The sequence below is a fragment of the Sminthopsis crassicaudata genome, chromosome 1 (assembly GCF_048593235.1).
Source record: "Sminthopsis crassicaudata isolate SCR6 chromosome 1, ASM4859323v1, whole genome shotgun sequence".
Lineage (NCBI taxonomy): Eukaryota > Metazoa > Chordata > Mammalia > Dasyuromorphia > Dasyuridae > Sminthopsis > Sminthopsis crassicaudata.
This window is the reverse complement of record NC_133617.1, coordinates 588,836,440-588,862,812: the sequence shown is the minus strand read 5'-3', so window position 1 is coordinate 588,862,812 and position 26,373 is coordinate 588,836,440.

Genomic DNA, 26,373 nt, shown 5'->3' with positions numbered 1-26,373 from the left:
CTTATGGTATATGACAATAATGGAATATTATTGTTCTATAAAATATGATGAACAAGCTGATTTTAGAAAGGCCTTGAAAGATTTGCATGAAGTGATGCTGAGTGAAACAAGTGGAAACAGAAATACATTATACACAACAACATCAAGAATGTGCAATAATAAACTATGAAACACTTTATTTTTCTCAGTGATTCAGTGATCCAAAGCGGTCCCAATGGACTTTGGATAGAAAAATGGCATTTGCACCCAGAAAAAAGAACTGTGGAGACTTAATGTAAATCAATACATGCTATGTTCACTTATTTTTTCTGTTTTTGGTTTTTTTTTTTATTTCTACCATGGTTTTTCCCTTTTGCTCTGATTTTTTCTCCCAACATGATTCATAAAACAATGTGTATTAAAATAAATAAATTAAAATATATAAATAGTAGGAAGGTCAGTCTGTCTGGGTTTTATGATACAGGAAGAGGAATACTACATAATAGAAAGGTAGGATAATTTCCTAAAAAGAGAAGTTTATAATTGATCCTCTAGGTGATTGAGAGCTATTGGAATTTACTAAGTAGGAGAATCTACCAACAGACCTATGTTTTAGGAAATTCACTTTGGCAGCTGAATAGAGGATGTATTAGAAAGGGAAGAAATTCAAGGTAGGGATACCAATGAAGAGACAGTGGAAATTACTATAAGACTGGGAATTCCACTTAGGAATTCCTCTTAGAGTAGATGAAATCTGAGATCTCTTACAATTCTGAGATTCTGTGATGTAGATGATGTTTTTGAAGATTTGATAGTCAAAAACCCAAAGATCCCAACTTTTGGAATAAGAATTCATTATTTGACAAAAACTGCTGGGAAAACTGGAAATTAGTATGGCAGAAACTAGGCATGGACCCACATTTACCACCATATACTAAGATAAGATCAAAATGGGTCCAAGATTTAGGCATAAAGAATGAAATCATAAATAAATTGGAGGAACATGGGATGGTTTCCCTCTCGGACTTGTGGAGGAGGAAGGAGTTTGTGTCCAAGGGAGAACTAGAGACCATTATTGATCACAAAATAGAAAATTTTGATTACACCAAATTAAAAAGTTTCTGCACAAACAAAACTAATGCAAACAAGATTAGAAGGGAAGTAACAAATTGGGAAAACATTTTTATAGTTAAAGGTTCTGATAAAGGCCTCATTTCCAAAATATACAGAGAATTGACTTTAATTTATAAGAAATCAAGCCATTCTCCAATTGATAAATGGTCAAAGGATATGAACAGATGATGGAATTAAAAATATTTCCACTCATATGAAAGAGTGTTCCAAATCACTATTGATCAGAGAAATGCAAATTAAGACAACTCTGAGATATCATTACACACCTGTCAGATTGGCTAAGATGACAAGAATAAATAACGATGAATGTTGGAGGGGCTGTGGGAAAACTGGGACACTGATGCATTGTTGGTGGAGTTGTGAAAGAATCCAACCATTCTGGAGAGCAATCTGGAATTATGCCCAAAAAGTTATCAAAATGTGCATACCCTTTGACCCAGCCGTACTACTACTGGGCTTATATCCCAAGGAAATACTAAAGAAGGGAAAGGGACCTGTATGTGCCAAAATGTTTGTGGCAGCCCTTTTCATAGTGGCTAGAAACTGGAAAATGAATGGATGTCCATCAATTGGAGAATGGTTGGGTAAATTATGGTATATGAATGTTATGGAATATTATTGTTCTGTAAGAAATGACCAACAGGAGAAATAGAGAGGCTTGGAGAGACTTATATCAACTGATGCTGAGTGAAACGAGCAGAACTAGGGTATCATTATACACTTCAACAATGTTACAGTATGAGGATGTATTCTGATGGAAGTGGATATCTTCAACATAGAGAAGAGCTAATCCAATTCCAATTGATCAATGATGGACAGAATCAGCTACATACAGAAAAGGAACACTGGGAAATGAGTGTAAACTGTGAGCATTGTTTTTTTTGTTTTGTTTTGTTTTGTTTCTCTTCCCAGATTATTTTTACCTTCCGAATACAATCCTTCCTTTGTAACAGCAACAACAACAAAATTTGGTTCTGCACATATATATTGTACCTAGGATATACTATAAGATATTTAATATGTATGGGAATGCCTGCCATCTAGGGGAGGGGGTGGAGGGAAGGAGGGGAAAAACTGGAACAGAAGGGAGTACAAGGGATAATGTCGTAAAAAAAATTACCTATGCATATGTACTGTCAAAGAAAATGTTATAATTATAAAAATTAATAAAAAAGAAAAAAAAAGATTTGATAGTCAAAGAGGTCAATCCACCTATCAACAAGCATCTATGAAGTATCTAAATAGAACAGAATAAAACAATCCCTATTAGACACTCTTAGTCTACATTATGAGAAAAATAAGCATAAAATGGGGAGACAGTTTGATATAATGGTTAGAGTCATCTGCTAGAGGAAGGAAGGCAGGCTAAAAACTACAGTTCTGCCACTTACTAGTTATGTGACATTGGGCTTTAATATTTTTCAGTGTCACAATGACTCTAAGACTAAATTGTTAAGAGTGAGTATTTAAAGGATAATCATAACAGAAATAATGGCTAACATTTATACAGCACTTGCTGTTTGTTATGCCCTTTTCTGAGTGCTTTACAATTGTTATCTTATTTGATTCTCATAACCAACAGAGATAGGTGCTATTAGTATCCCATGATGAGGAAAATGAGGCAAACAGAACTTAGTGACTTGTCCAGGGTCATATAACTAGTGATTATCCAACTCTAAATTTGAACTCCAGTCTTTCTAAATCCAATTTTAGCCCTTTACCCACTGGGCTACCAATACTTATAAATTAATATGTCCTGATGAAAAGCCAAAAAACCCCAAGGAAATACCTTTTGATGAAGGAGATGATAGTTTGATTTTTCTGTGTTTTGAGCAGCTAAATGGTGCCATTGTGCACAGAGGACTGGGCTTGGAATTAAGAAGACTCCTCATTGTGAGTTTAAATCTGACCTCAGACACTTTCTAGCTATGTGACCTTAGGTAAGTCACTTAGCCCTATTTGTGTCAGTTTCCTCATCCATAAAGTGAGTTAGAGAAGTAAATGGCAAACTGCTCCAGTATCTTTGCCAAGAAAACCTCACAAGGGGTCATAAAGCAATTGAAATGCCTGAGGAAGAGTATTTTTACTGGGGGTTCCCTACACCAGTGAAATCATGAATCCAACCTAAAGTATAAAGATCTTGTCAATCCTAGTTCTGTAAATACTCCCCAAGAAAGGAAATTGACAACACCTCATTTCTTTGGTGATATTTAGCTCTTGTATGCTTAAGTGGGGAGGGGGGTTTGCTTGTCCAAATTCAGATGTGGAGGTTCACTAGTTATGTGACCCTGGATAAGCACCAAAGATATATTTCTCTAAGAAAACAATAAAAAGTAGCATTTATATAGTATAAGCAAAACACTAAATTATTTCATTTACTATGGAGCTATTTGGCTTTGATTTTTTTTTAGAATAATACAAAAAGATGGAAAACTTTTTTTTGGCTAGGTTTGTTTAGAAAAAAAGATTTTAAAAGCCCTATTGTTTCTGACTTTTTAAAAATGTTCAAGTGTGTTTACTCAAGTGGTTTGAATGGAGCACTTTAATGAATGGCAAGTTGCCACCATCAGATGGAGAGCTGGTCAGAAACTCAGCTGTCCCACACAGTTATTCTGTCTTTTAAAAGAGATTTTCATTCTTCTTTTCCCTTGTCTCCTTTCAAGGTTTTATTTGTTTTCCTTGCCTCTCACTCATTTTATTTCTCTCCTGCTTCCTTTCCTCATGCCTTTTCTTTTGTTATCCTTTTAATCTTGCCATCTTTTCCTTCTCTTTAATTTTAGCCCTGTCCCCTTCCTTTGCCTAGAGATCTTTATTTTCTTCTCTCTGCTGACTCATCTCCTGTTGCTTTTCACATGATGACAATATTGATCAGTCCCTCACTCCTTAAAGTCCCATTCCCAATGGACATCTATGACTTACATTTCTTGGATGTTTGGATTGGGAATTTGGTTGTGGTTATTCGAATGCCTAGTCTGCTCAGTTGGTTTAATAAATTGGAGAGAAAACCTGGTCAAAATTCTTGGTCTAGAGCTTCCTCTCTCTGATTGACAGGATTCCTGGTGCCCAGTGGAGATGTGCTAACAGGATATGCCAGCTCAAATGCAGAAAGAGCGGGTGGGTCACAAATCTTTCGAATGATAGCAGACAGACAGCCTTGGTCTTATCTGGAAGAAGGAAGCATTAATCAGAAGAGCAGCCAAGTTTATTCCTCAAAGGGGCCAGATGGAGATTTCAGCTTTTCCTATAGGAGATGGAGGACTATGAGACTTACTGGGAAGAAATTTAAGGAGCCAAAAGCTAATGTAGCTTAGGAATTTTCAAAAGGAAGTAGAGGGGTCTTTTAGGAATTGGGGAGCCTGAGAGAGCCTATACTTATATGTTATTGCATAAACAAACATTTTAAAGGACACAAAAACAGCAGAGACTAGGAAGTAAAAGGTTACTGAGAATGTCAATTATAGGGGAAGTGTTTAAGGTTGAGGGAAGACAATCAACAATGGTAGCAATGACTCAGTAAGGGGAAATTGCTGAATTTATAGTTACAAACCCACTGGATTTCTCCTTTGGAACCCAACTGTCTCTCTCTGTAGCCTTTTATTATGAAGAAAAAACCCCAGTTATCTTGAATATCCATTTCTCTTTTCAATATATAGACATGATATTAAGCAAAGCATAGATTTAAAATATAATATAAAATAAGTTAAAATATAACAAATCATATAAATATAAAATAAATGTCTTAAATCATTTTTAAATATAATAAATTAAAAGGTAAACATTAAGGTTTATTTTTTTAAAATGAGAAGTAGCATAGACAGAGAATTGACATTGGAGGCCCAATGGTCTGTTTTCAAGTCCTACCTATGACACTGACTAATTATATTACCTTAGCCAAATCACTTAAACATTCAGTGCCTGCAGGCAATTCTCTGAGGATGTTAAGTTGCAGGGAAAGTACTAAAACAGCATGAGGGAGAGGGGGAGAGAGAAGGAGAAATAAAGAAAGAGAAGAGAGAATGAATGTTCTTCACTAAGAGCTCCCTATAGCAATAAAATTTCATCTAGTTTTGTTTTGTTTTGTTTTGTTTGTTTTGTTTTGTTTTGTTTTAAGAATTCTTTGATTTATTAAGGAATTCTTCAGAGATTTCCTTTAAGGAATATACTACTCTATTGCATTTAAATGTGATCTAGTTTATAAAACTTCCAGTTACACATACATCTGTTGTATAAATTAAAAAATACCAGTACATTTGAAATATATTTAGCACAGACATTTGAAAGCCACAAATGAATGATGTCAAAGAATATTTACTTAGTATTTGTTAGTCTTTAAGCTCCATCTCTGGAATTGATTTGAAACCAGATGAGGTTTAGTTTGAAAAACAGTTTTATTGGATAGTATAGTCCACAACAGAGGTTGGCAGAAAGATTTCCCTGGGGAACTGTGATACCTACAATGGATCTTGGCAGGGATGTGGACTCGGCTAACAGCATTGTCAGTAAGATGGCATTGGTGTTGACATGACAGTGATAAGGCACTGGCAACCTGCTCATTTATTCCGTCCCTCTGCTAGTTATGATGTTGCTTTTAAAAGTGATGGTATTCAAGACCAAAACTAGTGCCTGAAGGGCAGATTGTAACCTATGATATTTACTTGGCCCAGGATATAGGGAAATGGCTAGGTTGTTTCTTATAATTCCTAAAGAGACAAACTATTCAAACATCTGTCCACTAATACTTCAGTTTTATAATGTTCAAAATCAGAAAGATATTTTTAAAAATTCCCATTCTCTCTCCTAATAAAAACCTCTGAGCAGGGTAGCTTAACCCCTAGAATATTGGATTCAGAGTTAGGAAGATCTGGTTTTGCTTCTGCCTCAGATATTGGCTATTTATGTGACGTGGGAAAACCCTTTAAATTCTTTAAGCCTCAGTTTTTTCAGGTTGATGATAGGAGCACCTGACAGCAATCTCATGAAATTTTAATGAAATAATGTGCAGGAAAAGCTTTGTGAGCCTTAAAGCACATATATGTGTGAGCTATTATCATTATTATTAGTAGTGTGACCTCTAAAGTCTTTAATCATATCATCCTATGATTTGTGATTTTATGAGAGTAAGTGTGCCCTGCACCCAAACAGATCTCACTCAATTCGTCTCTGACTCAGTAGGTAGAAACATGATCTACTTTGGCCAAAAAACTCTCTACTTGGAATTCTAATGGTGAAACTTTTTTCATACAGATAATTGATGATAGGTGTTTGTTCTTCGTTTTAGAAAAGGACCGTGATATTTCCTGACTCTTAAGATCAATATTCTACCATCTAGAATATTTATGTCACTAAAATATTTGTCTTAAAATAATTTTTAAAAATCTGAGGCTAAGTAGCCTAATCAAATATGTCACTTAATCTATTCATCTTATCTCCTTTTAGAGGATAAATTGGGGTGCAGATCAATTATAACTTGACACATGGAGTCAGATCCAAGATTTCACCATAGTCTTTTGACTTCTGAACTAGCATTTTTTCTATTACACTATTCTAAAACCACTGTTCTTCATTCAGTAAGTGCTTAATACAAATAAAATCAGTATAATAATTAGATTTCCTTGGCTGATCCTTTTCTTTACCTTCTCCCTTCTCCTGGTCCATCACATACTCTAGAAAACAAAAGCCTTGGCTGCCCAAATAGCCTATTCTAATCCCTTTTTTAAAGAAACTATTGATTTAATCACTTTGGTGAAGTAATTTTCGCTTAGTGAGGCTAGCAATTTAAAACCATTTACTGATACTCCACTAAATAGTTTAATTGGAATAGGAAACGTGGCAATCAGAAGGGAAAGGTTTTGCCTTTGGCACCAGATCCACAGTGATCCCTTAACAACTGTGCCAAGCTCCTTGAGTCTGTCTCTCAAATGTTCATGCTGCCACCTAGTGACCACTTCCTGAATGTCACTACAAAATGATGTTTTGGCAACTCATATTGTGTTCTGCCCTTGTCTTTTTTCATATCCTCAAATCTTTATATTTTTAAATTTAAATTATATTGATATCTTTAATCTTTACATCACATCTATTTACTAGGTATTTCTTCCTTCCCAATCTTCCCTCCTAATCTGAAGGGTCATTCCTTGTAATAAAGATGAAAAAGCAAAAAGGAAAAAAAAAGTCAAGAATAAACAACAAATGTGTCAACTGAGTCTGACAGTATAGGACTTATGATTTTTGCATAATCTCCTGATGGGAGGTATATTTTTCCACTCTTCTTCAAGTATAGCTGTTTTAATTATGTAGAATATGGTTTCATTTGATTATTTTTTGTTTATATTGTTGTCGTGTTATTGTTTTCCCAATCTTGTTCATATCAGTCACTCAGCATTTCTTCATCCATATCTTTTCATGCTTCTCTGTATTTATCATCATCATAGTTCATTACAACATCCCTGGAATATTCCATTCCATCATGTCCTTGGATATCTGACTATAATCAGAAATGTTTTATGTGAAGATTTTCCCCAAATTCCCATTTTCACAAAAATTCCCCATTCCCCCCCAAATAATCCAAAAATTCTCCATTTTTTTTCAAATGATTAAAATAAAATTCTATTTTTTCTCAATTGAATTTTACAGGATCATATAATTGTAGCTATAAGATATCTTAGAGGCCATCTAGTCTCCCTCATTTTCCACTTGAGATCAATAATATCACTGTGAAGAAGTTCAGGATCAAAGGATCATTGATGTAGAACTTCAAAGCATTTTAGAGGCTAACAAAATCCATTCATCTTATAATTAAGGAAGCTAAGGCTGGGAGATGACAAACAACTGATAAACAGGAGGTAGGATTCAAATTCAGGTCTTTCAGATTCCAAGTCCAATGCTTTACTCACTATCCCACTTAAACAGAGGACAAGGAAGATAAAGTTACACAGGTGGTACAAAACAGAGGTAAAATTTGAACCAAGATTCTCTCAATCTAAAACTAATACTCTTTCCGATAGTAGAAATTCCTTTTTCTGATCAAAACAGATATATGTATATGGTATGTATTCATATGCATATAAATATTTATAGGTACACATGTATTTATATGTGTGTATATAAATGTATACATACAAGTATGTAGGGCACACAAATATGTAGATATGTACATATATATGCATATACTTTTTTTCAAGAGAAGAAGGAAGGTAATTCTGGTGACATTAATGTATATTAAATAAGATGCTCTAGTTGAATAAAATTCCTTGAACAACAGGAGGAAAGCACAACTGCAATTAACAAAAAGGGGACTTGGGTACTTGATGGTACAGAAGCCATCCTTGGCTTGGAGTCTTTTACAGAGAATGTATTTTAAATCAGCATTCTTTTTTGTGCATCTTATTATAGAACAAGGAGGAGGGAATGTGCATGTGTTTTTTGTTCAGTAAAGATATGTCGGTGTAATTTGGGTACCTAGAAATTGTGCCAGTCATTCTATTTGTAGACTAACTCCTTTCCTACCCCCACCTCTTTTTAATCCTTATTGAAGCACTTCACACTTTCTGTGGTTCTGAAAGATTCAGTACCAAATTGCTATCCATTTATAATCCCAATTTCTTGGCCCAGAGAGGTCCCAAAGGAAAGCTCTTCCACTGAGGACCTGTTGATTAGTATGAATGAATAAATGAATGAATGAATGAATAAATCAGAAATCACATCTTACTATTGCAAAGCACTCTTCGAGACACTAAGAATACAAACAAGAAAGCAAGACTATCCATTCTTAAGGAATTCATAGGCTAATAGAGACAAATCATATAGGAAGTTTCAACACTGTAGATAATTTATTTGATGTCAATATTAGTATAGGAATCTTATGATATGGGAAAGGGAGGTGGCAAGAAGGGAAGAAAGGTCTGAATTATAATCATTCTTTGGGTCAAAAGCCTTAAATGACTTCATATTGTCTAAAATCAAATATAAATCCTTTGACTTGGAATTTAAGCCTCCATAATCTAGTTTAAAGTAGTCATCACGTTTCAATCTAATCTAAATGTTCTACTCTAACTAGACTGATCTCCTCATTGTGATCTCTCCTTTTTGACTTATGTTAATTATGATCTAACTTAGATTTGGATTGAAATGGACTGAAATTCATCTCTTGGAAGCTTGTCAATAATAACTTCAAGATTTGTGCTCTCACTCAGAGAGTTTCCTCTTTGCAATTATATGTGAACTTGGCTTGTTTTGTGCCCAATATTGTCTAAAAGTCAGCTCCAGTAGGAGATGGATTCAAACCAGCCAATTATTTTTTGAATAAGTGTCATACCAATACTTGGGAGAAATAGAAAAGGTCCATTAAAATATTTCCCCTAGTATCCTTCAAAAGAAAGGGTAGGGGGAGATTTGGGAGATTTGTATCCTTAGGGAAAAGGATAAAAGCAGCCTAAATTTAAGGCTCAGTTTGATGTTCCTATTCAAAACTATATTCTCTCATAATGATCCTAGAATGAACTTGACCTGCTGAGCTTTGTCAGTAGTTGGGCCAGGTTGCCATCTTTCTCTTTCTGTCAGAGACTGTCATGGTGGACTTAAAAAGTTAGAAAAGACCTTAGAAATTTCCTTGTCTAAACTCAGTTTTCAGAAGATGAAATAGATTCATATTGGACAAGTGAGTTATCCAAAACTATCCACATAGTTGGCAGCAGAAGTGAGATTAGAATTCTGGAGTGTGCATTCATCCTTTAACCATTTATGTCCTGCTTCCCAGGACAATTCCATGGGAGCATATGGAAGCCTCATATCTAATTTTTGATTTGATACAAGGACTATTACACACATACACACACACACACATTTTGCCTAATTCTCCAGCTTATTTTTGATAGATAATGAAATTGAGGCAAATAAGGTTAAATGATTTGCCCAGGTCACACAGCTGCTAAGCATGTGAGACGAATTGAATGCACAAATATGACTACTCTGGACTCCAGGCCTCCTGGTACTTATCCACTCTAGGTTCTCTCTCTTTCTGTTTATATATAAACAAAAAATATAAATGGTTTATAAATTAAATTTATACATTAATAAATATAGACATACATTTAATAGAAATATTAAAAATGCTTATATATTTATATAATATATTCTGTTTTGTAGCTACATAGATATTTATACATATATATATATATATATATGTTTTATTTTTTGTTTCATTTTGTTTTAAAGAAAAATCAACCTCCGAAAGACTGAATTTCTTTAAATTTCATCTCAGCTATTAGTCCAAAAGAATTTTTGCTTGAAATGTGTTTACTGAAATGATCAACTTCTTGGTTAGTCACCAGTTCTACCCAAGCCATATCCAAAACAAGCATCTTCTGTGCTGGTCTTTACCTGCCAATCAGGTGAGGTCTGAAAGCAGGAATGGAAGCTTATGCCTTCTGGGTAGTTTCAAACAGGAACCTTTGGGAGGGAACTGAAAGGACATATCAAATGATCTTAGGTAACTACAGGAACTGCTCTGTGACTGTTCAATAAAGGAACTGAAAATGACCCCCCCAAAAAAAAACAAAAACCAAATAAACCCAGCAGCATCAGGTTCTCCAGAGATTTCAAATAAAACTACACTTAACAACATACTGCTAAATGAGGGGAAACAGCTTCTTTGGCCTCCTCACAAGGCCTTTTAAACACCCAAGCTCACCCTGATTTACTGCCTAATTTACACCTCTTGCTCCAATTAGGAGCTTCAGTTTGGACAGGCTTGAGTGAGGGCCAAACACAAAGCCATTTCAAAATGACTTTTTAAAAAGCCTCCTAGGGCCTCAAATTTAAATAACCTGGGGCAGGACTCAGCTTGAGGAAGCCAGTTTTCTCCTCAGACACAACAATAGTAGACACTAAGGATTTATTTATCTTTAGTAATGGTAGTATCAAAATTACACTTTAGGCTGTTTATGAAATAAATATGTCTATGTTTTAGAAGCAAATACAAATACCAAAATCCATGCTATTTTATGGTAGAAGACAGGATGATACAATGGAAAGGGCATTGAATTTGAATTTGGAGCAACTGGATTCAAATCCTCACTAGCTATGTCCCATCTTTATGATCTGAGGTGTCACTAAAATTCTGAACCTCAGTTTGTTCCTCTTTAAAATGAAAAAAAAAATCCTATAAGACTCTATGGCTCCTTCCAGCTCTATGTAGGAATCTGTACGTATCATGGAGACATTTGTTTGGCTCAATGTTAGGGAACCTGGTGCTGGTGCTAGTGGCTGTGACACTGACTAGTTATATGTTCCTTGGTAGCCACTAAATCTTTTTTGCAACTCAGCTTCCTCCTTCCCTCCTCTGTTAAAGGAGGGAGTGAGCAAAACATTTTGCCTAATACTTTGCTAAAAGAGAGAGAGAGAGAGAGAGAGAGAGAGAGAGAGAGAGAGAGAGAGAGAGAGAGAGAGAGAGAGAGAGAGAGAGAGAGAGAGAGAAGGAGAGAGAGGAGAGAGAGAGAGAGAGAGAGAGAGAGAGAGAGAGAGAGAGAGAGAGAGAGAGAGAGAGAGAGAGAGAGAGAGAGAGAAAGAGAGAGAGGGAGAGAGAGAGAGAGAGAGAGAGAGAGAGAGATTATCCATATGACTGTCTGCCTCCGAACTTTCCTGCTTCCATCATTCCTCCTTCTCAAGTGTTCTATAATTTCTAACATCACAGGATCATATATTTAGAGCTGGAAGGGAAGGACCTTGGAGATAATCTAGTTCAACCCACTCATTTTTACAAATGGGGAAATTAAGGCCCAGAGTGATTAAATGACTCACTTTGGGTCATACTGCTAATAAATATATGAAATAAAATTTCAACTCAGGTCTTCCTGACTTTATCCCCTACCCCATTATGCCTCTTTCTTTAGAGCCCAGTTCAGGTGACACTCACTTCATAGGACCTTTTTGATTCTATTATTTTTTTTAACATCCTCTTTTTGAAATTATTTTATAAATTTTACTTTAATTTATTTATACATACATCATATCCTACTAGAAGTGGGTAAGCTACTTGAGAAAAAATTTTATTTTCATCTTTGTATCACAGTCTTTTGAAATATTTTAAAAATAAATACTTGTTGAATTGAATTGCACTTTGCTTGAGTTGGACTAAAAGATTTTAAGGGTTCCCTTTCGGCTGATGTTTTTTTTTTTGTTTAGTCATTTTGAGTCATGTCCGATTTTTTCATGACCCCATTTGAGGTTTTCTTGGCAGGGATATTAGGCTAGTTTGCCATTTCCTTCTCCAGCTCGTTTTACAGGAGAAGTTGAAACAAACTGGGATAAAGGACTTGCCCTGGGGTCATACAGCTAATATCTGTTACTGGATTTGAATTCAGATCTTCCTTCCAGACTGGACGCTCTTTTGACTGAGCCTCCTAGCTGCCTCCCTTTACCTTCACATGCCATAATTTATAATTACAAATAATTAGTAATAAGTTGCCCTTTTATTAATGTACCAAAATTTATTTAGCTACCCTTTTTTGCTGAATATTTAGTTTGTTTCCAATTTTCTTTTTTAAAAATTTCACATATTACCACTATTAATTTTTTGTAGATATACCCCCTTCCTAATTTTTAAAATAATAGTTTCAGGGTGTTTTCCCAACAAAGAAATTCTTGGGTCAAAGGGTATCATGTGTTGTAACTTTTAATGTGTACTGTCAGATTTCTTTCCAAAAAAAATTTACAAGTTTTTAATTCCATCAACCATAAATGAATGAACCTTCCCACAGCCCTGACAGTACTGAATTTTGTTTGAAAATTTTTGAGAAAAAACGAACACAAGAGAAATGGTAAACCATGAACACAGAGGTCACTAATTTTTTTAATCAAAATATATGACTTGTGACTGGACAAATTGTATTTTTCCTTTGAATTTTTTGAAATGTAATTGCTGCACAAGGCTAATATGGAAATATTTTTGGTATGACAACTTGAATAATTGATATCTGATTGCTTGCCTTCTCAATGGGCAAGAAAGGAGCTGTAGGGAGGGAGAGAATTTGAAAATTACAATTTAGAAATAATGTTACAAATAAGTGCAGTAAATAAAAAACAAAAAAAGCTTATCCATTAAAATAAAGAATATCTTCTAAGGGAAAAAAAAAAGAAATATAGTTGGTACAGAGTCCCATTACTTCTTAACAAAAAAAAAAAAAAAAAGAAAGAAAAGAAAAGAAAAAAAATGCATGATAGTGAAAAAATTTCAGGTGTGAAACAGGTGAAAGGATTATAAAATGATTTCTATAAATTGAAAGGTGAATATTCAAGTCTGATTGAGGCTTTTACAAATAGCTTCTTTGCAAAAGCTCTGCTCCTTAGATATTTTATCTTTTATTTCCACTGAGTTCAGCCAGATCAGTGTCAAGTGTTTTTCTTTTTTGATGTTCACTCTGAATCTGTCTCTTAGTTTCTCTCTTCCTCTCCCTCTCCTTCTTCCTCTCGCTCTCCCTCTCCCTCTTTCTCTCTTCCTCTCTCTGTCTTTGTCTCACTTTCTCTCATACTTACTTTTCTCTATTTCTCTCTTTCTCTCACTTTCTCTCTGTCTCCTCTCTCTCTGTCTCACTTTCTCTGTTTCTGCCTCTGTCTGTCTGTTTCTCACTCTCTCTTACTTTGTCACTCTCTTTGTCTCTATTTCTACACATTTTCTCTCATCCACTTTTTTGCTCTCACTCACTTTCTCTTTCTCTTTGTCTCTCTCTCACACTTTTCTGCCTCTATTTCTCTTTCTGTCTGCCTGTCTCTCTCTCATTTACTTTCTCTTTCTCTCTCACTTTCTCCCTCTCTCTGTCTCTCTCTGGTTCCACCTCTGTCTCTGTCTCTCTCTGTCTTTGTCTCACTTTCTCTCACTCACTTTTCTCTGTCTCTGTTTCTTTCTCTCTGTCTGTTTCTCTCTCTGTCTCACTCTCTGTCTCTCTGTCTCTCCCCCTCCCTCCCTCCCTCCCTCCCTTCCTTCCTCCCTCCCTCCCTCCCTCCCTCCCTCCCTCCCTCCCTTCCTTCCTTCCTTCCTTCCTTCCTTCCTTCCTTCCTTCCTTCCTTCCTTCCTTCCTTCCTTCCTTCCTTCCTTCCTTCCTTCCTTCCTTCCTTCCTTCCTTCCTTCCTTCCTTCCTTCCTTCCTTCTTCCCCTTCCCTTTCTTCTTCATGAGACAATTGTGTTTAAGTGACTTGCCTAGGGTCACACAGCTAGGAAGTGTTAAGTATTTCAGACTTGATTTAAACTCAGGTTCTCCTGAACTGAGGGCCAGTACCCTATTCAATATGCCATCCAACTGCCCCTGGATTTCTACTTCTTGTTGGCCTGCATGTCTGTGAGGTGATAAATTGAGATAGTCAGAGATGAATATGAAGAATTCTAAGAAATTCTGGTTTTTTTTTTTTTTTTTTTAGTTTTAAAAAGTTTTTTTTTTCCCCAATGGGAGAAACACCATTGTCATCATGAATATCAGCTTTAGTACAATGGGATGATTTTCAATGTTTCTTCAGACAAAAGGAATTTTTTTTTGATGGGGTTGGGGAAGAAGATTTTATTTTAAACTTTCTTGAACAACTTTAGGCCTGACTTAGGCCATCTAAACTATCCTTTCCATCATTCTTTTGACCACGTAAAAAGGCTTTCCAAACTCTAAAAAGGCAAATTAGTAATGGTTAATCATTTAATTAATTCTAATTAAGTACTAGTATGGTGATGCTGACATACTCAGAAAAACTGTAAACTCAGAAAAACTGTAAAGTACTGTGCAGACAGATTATTCCATGTGCCAGGCAATCTGTGATCAATACATATAATGCAGTGCAATTGCAATTTTATTCTTTTCTATAATTTATAGGACATTGGAATTTTTGACATAATCAGTATATTGGATACATTTATGACCATTGTCAGTATCATAGAGAGAACTGGGCATTGTTGGACACAGAGAAAGAAACACCTAATTGGGACTTTGAACAGTATATGGGGAAATTTCTCAGAGACCTTCCCTTGTTGGTGGTGCTCTAAGTAATAGCTCAAGTGAATAATAAGTGTTGACTCTGGTACTTCTAACAAAACATTTAAGGGATGCAGATGGGAGGAAAGAACCTATATATTTTGAATCAAAGCATCCTACACATAGCAGAGATTAGGGCATATGTTGAGAATGAGTTCAGAAGAGACAAAAATTGATTCTGGTACAAACTATGATGCTTCTGGTATTTAAAATTATTTTCACAGAGTCTTGGATTTTTCTCTCCAATGGACTTGGTGTGAGCTACTATTCACAGCTCTCTTTTCTGGTCCAAGGCTTAAGGTTTTCCACTTTGTATGTGCCACAATTAACAAGTCATGGAAAAATATAGTCAGATTAGATTAGAGCTACCTAATTGAATGGCATTAGAGGACATTATTTCAATTTCTCATATATAGGAGAGATCTCTGGTGGAAGACATGGGACACCCATGTTATAAGTTGCCTACTTTTATTATGTTTTAGGTAAAAGATCTGGTTCTCTCCCCACGGATTTTATTTTGGGCATAGATCCAGCTTGGTCCTGTAGAAATGAAAAAATCATCCTAAGGGTTGGGAGCAAAGGGGAAACATTCTAGAATCTAATTATAAGTTACTGGCTTATATAGAAAAAAGTCTGAAAACAAAAAATTCTAAGACAGAAATACTGAATATAAGCTTATGTCAGAGTTAGTAAATTAACAGATTCATAAGAATAGAAAGAAAAATGAATATATTTTAAACTTCATAACATGTCAAACAAATAATTTTGAATACTCTTTGTGTCTCTAAAGAGAAGTTAATGTAGGCTTATGACTGAATATAAGGCAATTGGTTTTTTGAGTTCTTCACCCTTATGTTGTCAACATCCTTAGAGCAAACAGCATTCAGAATGCAGTAGAAGTCAGCTTATCTTTATTTTGATATAAAATCCATTATAAAAGCATAGACACTAAATAAACATGGTTGATAGAGAGCAGGAAGCTCTTAAGAGTAAGCAATGTAAGTCAGGAAACAGTAAAACAGAGAAAAAGAAGGAAATAAATAGAATAAATATCTTCCAGGTCCAGTAGTGACCTAGGGGCCAGTCAAGGAAACTGCAAAGTTCTTTTTAGATATGTTACTCATTAAGTGAGTCAGTGAGCCAGACAAAGCCATAGATGGCTTGCTGTCAGTGTGTCAGGAGGCCTAGAGCTCCTCTTGTCTTCAAAGAGATAAAAACTTTCTGGGCTTCCCAAGACTTCCATTATTTCATTATTATTCTTCAGTCCCTCGTTTTAGCTCAGAAAACTATACTTTCCAACAGTAAAATGAACTCAATAAAAAAGAGAAGTTTTCAAACTTCCCAGAGATCATGGAACAATAACAAAAACTCCATAGTTGTTCAAAAGTGTCATATGAGACCAAATAAGTAGAGAGCATTAAAAAATTTTTAAATGGATAATTTGAATTACATTAAATTAAAAAGTGTTTGCATAAACAAAATTAATGCAGCCGAGATGAGAAGGAAAGCACAAAACTGGAGGAAACATTTTTATAAGGTTTTCTGATAAAGCCCTCATTTCTCAAATGTATAGAGAACTGAGTCAAATTTGTGAGAGTACAAGTCATTCCCCAATTGATAACTAGTGAAGGATATGAACAGGTAATTTTCAGAAAAAAAAACCAAAATCTTCTCTAGTCATATGAAAAGAATTTTCTAAATCAATATTGATTAGAAAATGCAAATTAAGGCAACTCTCAGATATCACATCACCTATCAGATTAGATAATAATTTTACCAATGTAAAGGGTAATTTATGGTCTGTACTTTAGTCTTAGAGAGTGACTTAGAATATTTACATGATGATTTATTTTTGAATACTTTCAATATTCCATAAAATTTTGACATTTGACCTTAAATTGTTTGTCACTTTCCTTAGTAGCATAGGCTCTGTTTTTTTTTTTTTTTGAGTTCCCCTCTATCAAATTCCTTTATTATTTCTACAACACTGTCATTCCTGATGCAGCCCCATTCTTTTCTATTCTTACTCATCCTCTATTTTTTCCTTCCACTTCATCATTTGGAACCTCTGTTCAAATAAATAGTAACTTTTTATTTTCACAATACTTGCAAAGATAGTTTTCAATAATTCACCCTTGCAAAGCCTTGCATTCCATTTTTTTCTTTCTCCTTTCCTCCCAGCCCTTCCCCTAGACAGCAAGTATTACAATATAGATTAAACATGTAATTCTTCAAAACATTTCCCCATTTATCATGCTACACAAGAAAAATCAAATCAAAAAGAAAAAAAAAGAGAAAGAAAAAAAAATCAAGCAAACAGCAACAAAAAGATGAAAACACTGTGTTGTGATCCTCATTTTATCCCCATAGTCTTCTTTCTGAAAGGAACCTCTGTTCAACTGTTAACAAATTATCTCTTAGATATGTTTCTCTTTTATTCTTTCCATCTTTTAGCATCATAGAAAACCAGCTTGAAGAAACACAAGGGGATGAATCATGGTTGATGATCCAGCAAAAGAAGCTGAAAAGGAACACAAAGCCTGGTAAAAGAAGAATTGAGAGAATGGTGACATGAAAATACAGAAAGGTGAATCCAATCCTGGAGGTGACTGTTTGGGATCAACAGTTTGGGATCCTTCTGAAAAAGTCAAGAAGAGGATTGAGCTGTTTACTTTTGTTTTTATATCTTCAGTGCTTAGTACTGTGCCTGTCGTAGCATGTACTTAATAAACACTTATTGGTTGATTAATTAATACCAATATTTTCATGATCAGTACCCTATTACCCTGCAGTAATGCAGTTGTAGAAGTTGTGGAAGTTGGAGACCAGTTTTGGTTTTGCTAAGTTACCACGGGGATAGTCTTAGCTATTAGCTATTAGGCTAATTGTTTAACCTTGACTGAAAAATGAGGAGGCTGAATCAGATGATTTTTAAGATATGTTTTGGCTCCAAATCCTATGATCCTCTGAAATGTCTATTTAATTGAATTTGTTTTGTTGAAATGGATATTCTGTGCCAATCTGAAATTGGTTTGGCCTTTTTGAAAATGAATCTGTTTTTATATTTTGTCCTCAACATGTGAGTCCATATTGATAATAATGATATATTTCTTATTGTTCATGTAGTTTAAAGCATGGTGATGTTGTCTACTCCTTTAGATTATAAATTTTTGAAAAGTACAGAATATTTTACCTTCTTGCCTTTGAAACCCACTTGCTGAGAATAGTGTTATTGAGGCTTTTAGTCATGTCCAAATCTAATGATCCCATGTCTGGAATGCGACACCATTTCCTTCTCCAGTATGTACCCATTTTTCAGATGAGGAAATAAGGCAAGTAGGGTTAAATAATTTGCCCAAGATCACACAGCTAGAAGTATCTGAGACCAAATTTGAATTCTAGGCATCTATACATTCTAGCATTTCACTGCCTCTGACCAGTGAAGTCTTGACATATTTTGATTGACAAGCATAAGTTCTCTGAGGACTTGACTGAAGAAAGGGTAACCACAAGTCTATGAATAAACAGAAAAGAAATCAAAACAAATCCCTCCAAATGAAAATGACAGAGACTTCTGGCAGGAGAGCCTTATTGAGCAAGAGAAAAAAAAAATAGACTTTAAAGCTTTCGAGTCTGCTCTGAGCTTTGTTATGTAAACTTTAGTGAATTCTGAAGTGATGATACAAAGAGTTTAAAAGTAATCTCCCTCCTCTGGACAGAACACCACTGCAGGAGGTCAAGAAGCACCAACAATCTCAGGCCTTGAGGACAAGACTGTCATGCAGAACTATATCCTTGGAGCAGCCAGACAGTCAGTCTCCTGTGATCTGATCCAAATGGGAACCTGGAGGACAATCAACTGGCTTAAGTTCAAATCAGAGAAAACTAGAAGAAATGATAATGGCTGTGGGGTAAGAACTATAGAACCTCATGAGAAATACTGGCTCACCTTTAATTTGAGGGTTTATTCAATGGATTATTAAAGGCCTGAATTCCTATTTTTGGATATGTTAAATTTGAGGCTTTGAGAGCTTCCTGGGTGATCCTAATGATCTGAAAAAGCCAGCATCTAAACAGAGTCTGAAGTACTTCTTGGAAATCATAAAGGTTCCAAAGAGTGAACAAATATGTGGGATAACAACAGCTAGCCCCTAGCTCTCTTTCTTTAAAAAAAATTCTTACTTACTGAATTCTGCAAGGCCTTACAAAAGGCCCAATCAAATATCTAAAATTAGCGTGGGCCACAAAAGGTAATATTCCCTTAGAGAAAAGTAGAAATGAAGGGAGATGCAGGAAATCCTCAGAAATAGGAAGCCATCCTTATCAATTGTTAACCAAAGTTCACACTTTGAACAGGCAAATCAGCCTAGCTGAAACAACATGGTAGCAGAGAGAGAGTAAAGAGATTGTATGTTGTAGGCAATTCAAATCATTGCCTCCTCTTAGGTCTTGAAAGAGACCTTGAGCCCAAGAGCCCTGGGACTCACAGTGATCCCTGTACCCCAGACCCTGCTTCTAGCCCCCTTCCTATGCAACTTAGTGTATTAGGGGAGTGATCCCTGTGGAGAAGAGCCCTATCTTCCTTGCCAACACCAAATACCCGTTCAGTTATTTCAATTTTGTCTTATTCTTTGTGACCCCATTTGGGGTTTTCTTGGCAAAGATATTAGGGTGGTTTACCATTTACTTTTCTAGCTCATTTTAGAGATGAGGAAACTGAAGCAAACAGGGTTAAGTGACTTAAGTATTGGAGGCCAGGAAGCTAACTCTTCTTGAAGACACTCTATCCACTGTGCCACTTAGTTGCTCACCAGTTACTGAACAACTATTACCAACAAACTGGTAAAACCCAGAGTCCTAGGAATAATAGTCTCCTCTTACCCCAATCCCTTACCATTGAACCTCCCAAATCACAAGTCCTGATTCTAGCAGTCATCATCCAGGTAAGCAAACCCTGGGGAGATGTCACTTGACATCTTTGTCCAAGGAGTCCTGCCTATTCAGCAGTCACAAGTACTGAAGAGTGAGAAAAGAAAGTTCTTGTCTCAGAATTTAGATACATCAGAGATGGCAAACTCTGGCTATTTCCAGCCACATGGAGATACAGACCAGAAAGGACTTGACCTTTTGGTATTATGGTACTCCTTAATGTGGTACATACAGTCCCCTGGTCTTCTTTGTACCCCATGACAACAACAGGGATGGGAGGCAGTGGGAGATCCTAGGGTGTGGAGTGGGCTATCGATTGGAAAAAAGAAACAGTTTCTGTCTTGTTTTCTTTCTTTGATCCTCTTGGTAACGTCATGTAACATACAGTTTTCCAGTGAAGGGGATGGCCTAGACCACCCTTATTAGGCATAATAGCAATTTAAATGCTATTCATTTAGATGCTAGAGCCAGGGGAGTTCACAAAGTAAGCTTGTACTTGGGCTCTTGCCTATTTTTTCCATTTTGTGTTATTTTTGTTAGGTAGGTGATCAAATATCAACACTAATTTTGGCTGTAGCCAGGCTCAGAGGAAATCCTTTGGTTACCCATGAGCTCTGCTGAGTGAAATTGACTGTTACAAAAGGGTATATATATATATATTTTTAAATCAAAGCAAGATAACAATTACAAGATGAAGAGAACAATTACCCAGGCTGGCTTATTAGCAAATATCAACTTTGAGGAAGACAGTGCAGATCCAAGGTGATATGTAAAGCATTTATATCTGCAATCATACTTTTGTAAACTGCTTTACACTCACTCTTCTGATGAGATTTAAGTATCAGCTTCTCAGGGGATTGTAAGAGCAGTTAAAAATTAAACTGCTGAATTCTATTTTAAGTCATTTGTTCTGTCATTATGCACCATAAATGGTCACTGAAAACACAGTGCTGCTGAGGATGAAGGTGATAGAATGAAGGGAACTTCAGAAGTCATTTTTTCTAACGTCTTCCTCTTTATATTTGACATAGAGACCTGTAACCTATGCTTTTCAAAGTTCACAGAGTAGGTTAAGGGTGCAGAAATCAGAGCCTTTTCCCACATTAATCCAGGTCAATAAATAATTGTAATAGTTTTCTAAACTCAAATGAACTTAAATTCTTGGTGTTGGCCCCAGAGTCACTCTTTCTTTGCCAAGAAAACACCAAATAGGATCATAAAGAGTAAGATAATAACAAAAACAAGTCCTTACTGTGGACCAGGCATATGCTAGGTATTGGGAAACAAAGAAAAAAAAAAATGAAATGATCCCGGCCTTAAAAAAGCTTGCATTCTTTTTGTGGGGAGGGGAAAGAAATAACACAAATGCAAATATATGCACAGAGAAAGGAAATACAAAATAATTTCTGGGAACAGAGAATGTCCTAAGAACTGGAAAGATTGGACCGATGTAGAAGACCTCTTATCATATAAACAGAAACAAGGGAAAGGCTGTTACTTGGACAAGAGCTGTCACCCTTTGGTTACTCTGGGAAAAACTGGTGAATGGGCAGAGGTATGCTGGTAAAAGTTTAATAATTGGCTATCCTAAAAAATATATCCATGGCATACTTTTAGATTTGATTTAGATCATTAGTAAATGTTTAACAATGGGCTTTCCTGGAAAAAAATGTATACATGAAAAAATTTTAAATTTAATTCAGATTTTTAGCATTATTTTCTTAACTAACTCATAACCAAAACAATCGAGACAGCATTTGCTGATTTCTATGAGTAAATGCATGCTTACATTGAAAATTTAGCAATCATTCTTAAGATTTAGTGTGAGATAACTTTTATATGCCCTTGAACAAATGAACAAAAGCAAGGAAACTCTGTCCTGTTTTAAATAGTGAAGCAGGATTCAGAATTAATTCCAATTCTGCATTTTTAAAGATAGATAAATTTTATTTTAACATCATAAATAAACAGGAAAACACATAACACACAAAATATATTCTCTGAAAAAATGAAAGCAAAACAGTACATGAGAGTGAAGGAAACCAATATTACATGTAGTCATAGCTACATGTTTGTAATTTACTGATAAAAGAAAGTTTGTATGGTTTCACATTGAGCAAGGCAGCACTGATATTGTCCATTGTGCTTAATTTGAGTTTTGCTGATACAATGTCATCTTCATATTTATAGTCAGTATGCACATTGTTCTTTTGAGCTTCTTCCTTCTTCCTATACCACCTCCTTTCTTTGAATTCTTCATATTCATTATTCCTTATAGAACAATAATATTATACTACATTAATATATCACATTTTTAGACATTCCCCAGTGACAGATAATGGTTTTCTTCTAACCACTTGCTATTACATATAGGGCTGCTATGGAAAAAATCTTTGTATGGATAAATCATTTCTGTCTGTCAATATTCCCTTCAAGGTATAAGCCTAGTGGTCAGATCAATGAATAAAAGGGTATGAATAATTTTGTAAATTTTCTTGTATGATTCTGTCTTGTTTTCCCAAGTGGATGGACTAATTTACAACTCCATCACTTCATTTCTCGCAAAGCTTTGAGCATTGATTTTTTTTTTTCTGCATTAAACGGAACAACAATAACAACCTATGTTTGCTAATTAGATGGACATAAAATAAATAAAAAATAAAAATGGACATAAGAATTATTTGTTTCTCTGAATATTATTAATTTGAAACACTTCTTTTTCAGTTGGTTGCTAATAGTTTCTGTTTTCTCTTCCAAAAATTGCAATTTATTTATTTTTTGACCATTTAACGAGTGGAGAATGAGGAATATTATAAATTTCTGCCATTTCTCTCTAGATTTTGGCTGTCAGATTTTTATTGGAGATGTTTAATGCAAAAAAAAGCTAAGATTTTATATTTTCCTTTTTTCTGGTTGCATTGCTGCTATTTTTGTGTGAAAAACAGCTTTTGTATAAAAAACTTTTACAAATATGTCTATACTCAAAGCTATTTTGTTTTTGTAATTTCCTCTCTATTGTGTTTGATTAAGAGTTTTCGCCAACATCAAAGATGAGAAACTTATACCTTTTCATTTTCTTTAATTTTTATGTTAAGATTTTTAAATATTTAGATCTTTTGTCTGTAAAAAATAATTATTGAGTTATATAGTATAAAATGCTGGTTTAAAACCATTTTTCAACAAAACAATTTTTCCTTCTTTATATTTCTAGAATAAAAGGGATAGTAGAAAAAGAGATAAAAATTTTAAAATACAGTATTAGAAAGATTAACAGGTCAATAATAAAGCAAATAATATAGAGCACTGTGAGGGGAATCCTTGAGGTGAAGAACTTTAAAATGGGTTTTCTTTGATTCTGAGGTTTAAATTATTTATTTATTTTTTTGCCTTGTGCCTGTGCCTTGACTAAAGACAGTCAATCACTGAATTGTATGATTTACAAATACAGTAATGAATCAACAAGCATGTTTCTAGACAGATTGTTAGTACAGGCAATATCAAGGGATTTTACTTTGGCATGTTAAAAACCAAATTTAATTCAGGGACCTACATGTCAGACAAGATCAGAAAGGCCTTTCTGCCCATTACATAGATTGATTGCACTAAGACTACATTGTATTTTACTTGTGGAAGCAGGAAATGGTTTCCTTCCAGAAAGCTGAACAAACATCCCTTGTCTTAATGATTGAAGTCCTGCACCTGGGCTGAATATGTATGTACACACATGTAACTGTGCCCCTTCACCAACTAATCGGAAAGGAGTAAAAAGTTGTCCTGAAAGCCAACAAATCTAACCATAACAACAAGTTTTACATCATAATAAAGAGACCATCAGTGGTAACATAAAAAAGATTCCCTAAAGAACAATTTATAAGGAACTTTTAACTTGGTATATATATATATATATATATATATATATATATATATATATATATATATATATATATATATATATATGTATTTATGGAACTATAGATTTACACATCTTTAGATATGCACTTATCTATAGATCTATATTATTAAAGCATTCCTTTGAAAAGAGAAATATGAAAATATTTGAAATTGAGGAAAGACAAGAGGGAAATGGAGATTTTTATTTATAGGTCACTCCATTTTTGGTACTGCATTTCTGATGTAAAATTATTTCCTGCTCAATATTTTTATGCCATCAATTACTTTTATCCATGGTTCTGGAACCATATGGCCAACATTAATAATTGCAACAACCTGTTGGAGTATTGTCAATACCCTACTTATCAAATATATGGACACTGACCACCATGTGCCCCTAATTAATATTAGGGGAAAATGTATTCTTAATAAGATCTTCTCTTATTTGACGTGGGGAAAATATAATTGCTATATATCCATGGGAACTGAGTCACACATTTATGATCTTGATCTATCAAGGCCCTCTCTGATTCTGGCTACTATGTTGTCACACTAAAGTTCTATAGTCAGAGATCATGAGTTCCCATTCCCTGGCTCTGATACTTCTGTGCCTGCGAATAAGATGCTAAACTTTGGGTCTTATTTTCTTCATTGGCAAAGATGGGTGGTGTTATTTGTTATCTGAGGTCTGTCTCAACTCTAAATCTGTGATCCTGTGATCCTCCTATTTTTTTGTTCTTTTCCTCCTTTTTCTCTTTCTATATTTGTCTACAGTGTTTTCTTTGTCTTGCTTTCTCATTATTCTTTCACTCTCCTTTAGAAAACTTTCATTATTCAGACCTATACTAAAAAGGTATTTTAAAATTTAACAACCACTCACAATTTGTATTACCAAAAAAATCATTTGACCTATTTGGTGCCTTTATACATGCTGTTTCCATGCTCTCTCTCTGTCTCTGTTTTTTTCTCTCTCTCTTTCTTTCTCCTCATTTCTCTCCTTTTAAAGTCCAACTCAACTATTGCCTTACTGAGGTTCTCCTTAATCCCCCTGGTCAGTAATAACTTCTGCTTTAGATTTCTCTTACCAATTTATCTTGCTGTTCTCTAATGCACTTTTCACTTTCAATTTTGTGTCACAGTTATTTGTGCTTATGTCTGTGATAGGAGTAATATCTGCCATACAAGCCAGGGTACTTCTTTTTCTTTTTCCCTAAAAGACATAGAATCTATCTCTGAGACTTGATTGGTTGCAGGAGGTTGAGGCTTGAGCTAATGAAGGGGCTTTTTGATTGCTTAGATAATAAAAGATCAATCCATAAGGAGTCATTGCCTCTATCATGCTAGATAATCTTGTTTACTTGAACTAATCTTGTTAGGTATTCTTTCCATGCATTGTTTAAGTAAACCTCCTTTTGGTCATTGTTAGGTAATCAATAAGTATCTTTTTTTTTTTTTTTTTTCCAATCTCAAACCTGAAGTATCAAACCAAGCTAAACCAGGCCTGAAATTGTGTTTTATTCTCCTGTTATTCTGGAAGCATTATTGGGGTCAGGGATAACCACTTGGCTGGTATGTTACAGTGAGGATTCTTTTTTCATGTATGGTTAGAATAAATGGTCTTTTCCCACTTTTAAATTCTGTAATTAACTTCACACCTCCTGTAGAATCTACCATAATGATTTGAACACACTTGACATTTAACAACTAATTGTTGGACTTGAAAATCAATAAATATGTATATAGTAAAAGTTATTTATAACTCACTTTTCTGGGCATTAGAGATACAGAGATTTTAAAAAATGAGATAAAGCTCATCCTTAAGAAGTAAATTTATTGCATATTGTATGTATTAAAAGAATTATATTTTAGAAAAAGAAAATTATAGGAGTGGGTCAGACAATGGCAGGGACAATTTTAAGAAGAAAAGCTTTCTGGCTAAGGGGCTAAATGAAGGATTAATTGAAGAGACCAAAAGATTATGGAATCATGGATTTAGAGCTGAAAGTGACCTTAGAGATCATCTCATTTTATAGATAAGAACTGTGGCTCAGAGAACTATGTCTAAGGTCACAGTTAGTGACAGGTAGGATTTGAAACAGGGTTTTCTAACTTCAGAACCATCATAGTTGAGCTGAATTTTGAAGAAAGAAAATTTCAATAGGTGAGGTAATAGGATGGGAAAGGATAGTGGGAGTAGATTTAGGACAGGCACAATTCAAACTTGGGAAGAGGAGGCAAGGTGAGTACTGGAGTAAATGAGCAGGGGAGGTGAAGGAGATAGTGCATATAATCTGATGAAATAAGACAGGAAAAGAAAGGTTGAAAGAAGACTAAATTGGGATTGGAATTCCAGACTAAGGAAGAGGGGAGTAATATATAGTCAGTGCTAGGTATTAGGAAGATTACTTTGACAAAATGTAAAGATTGAGTT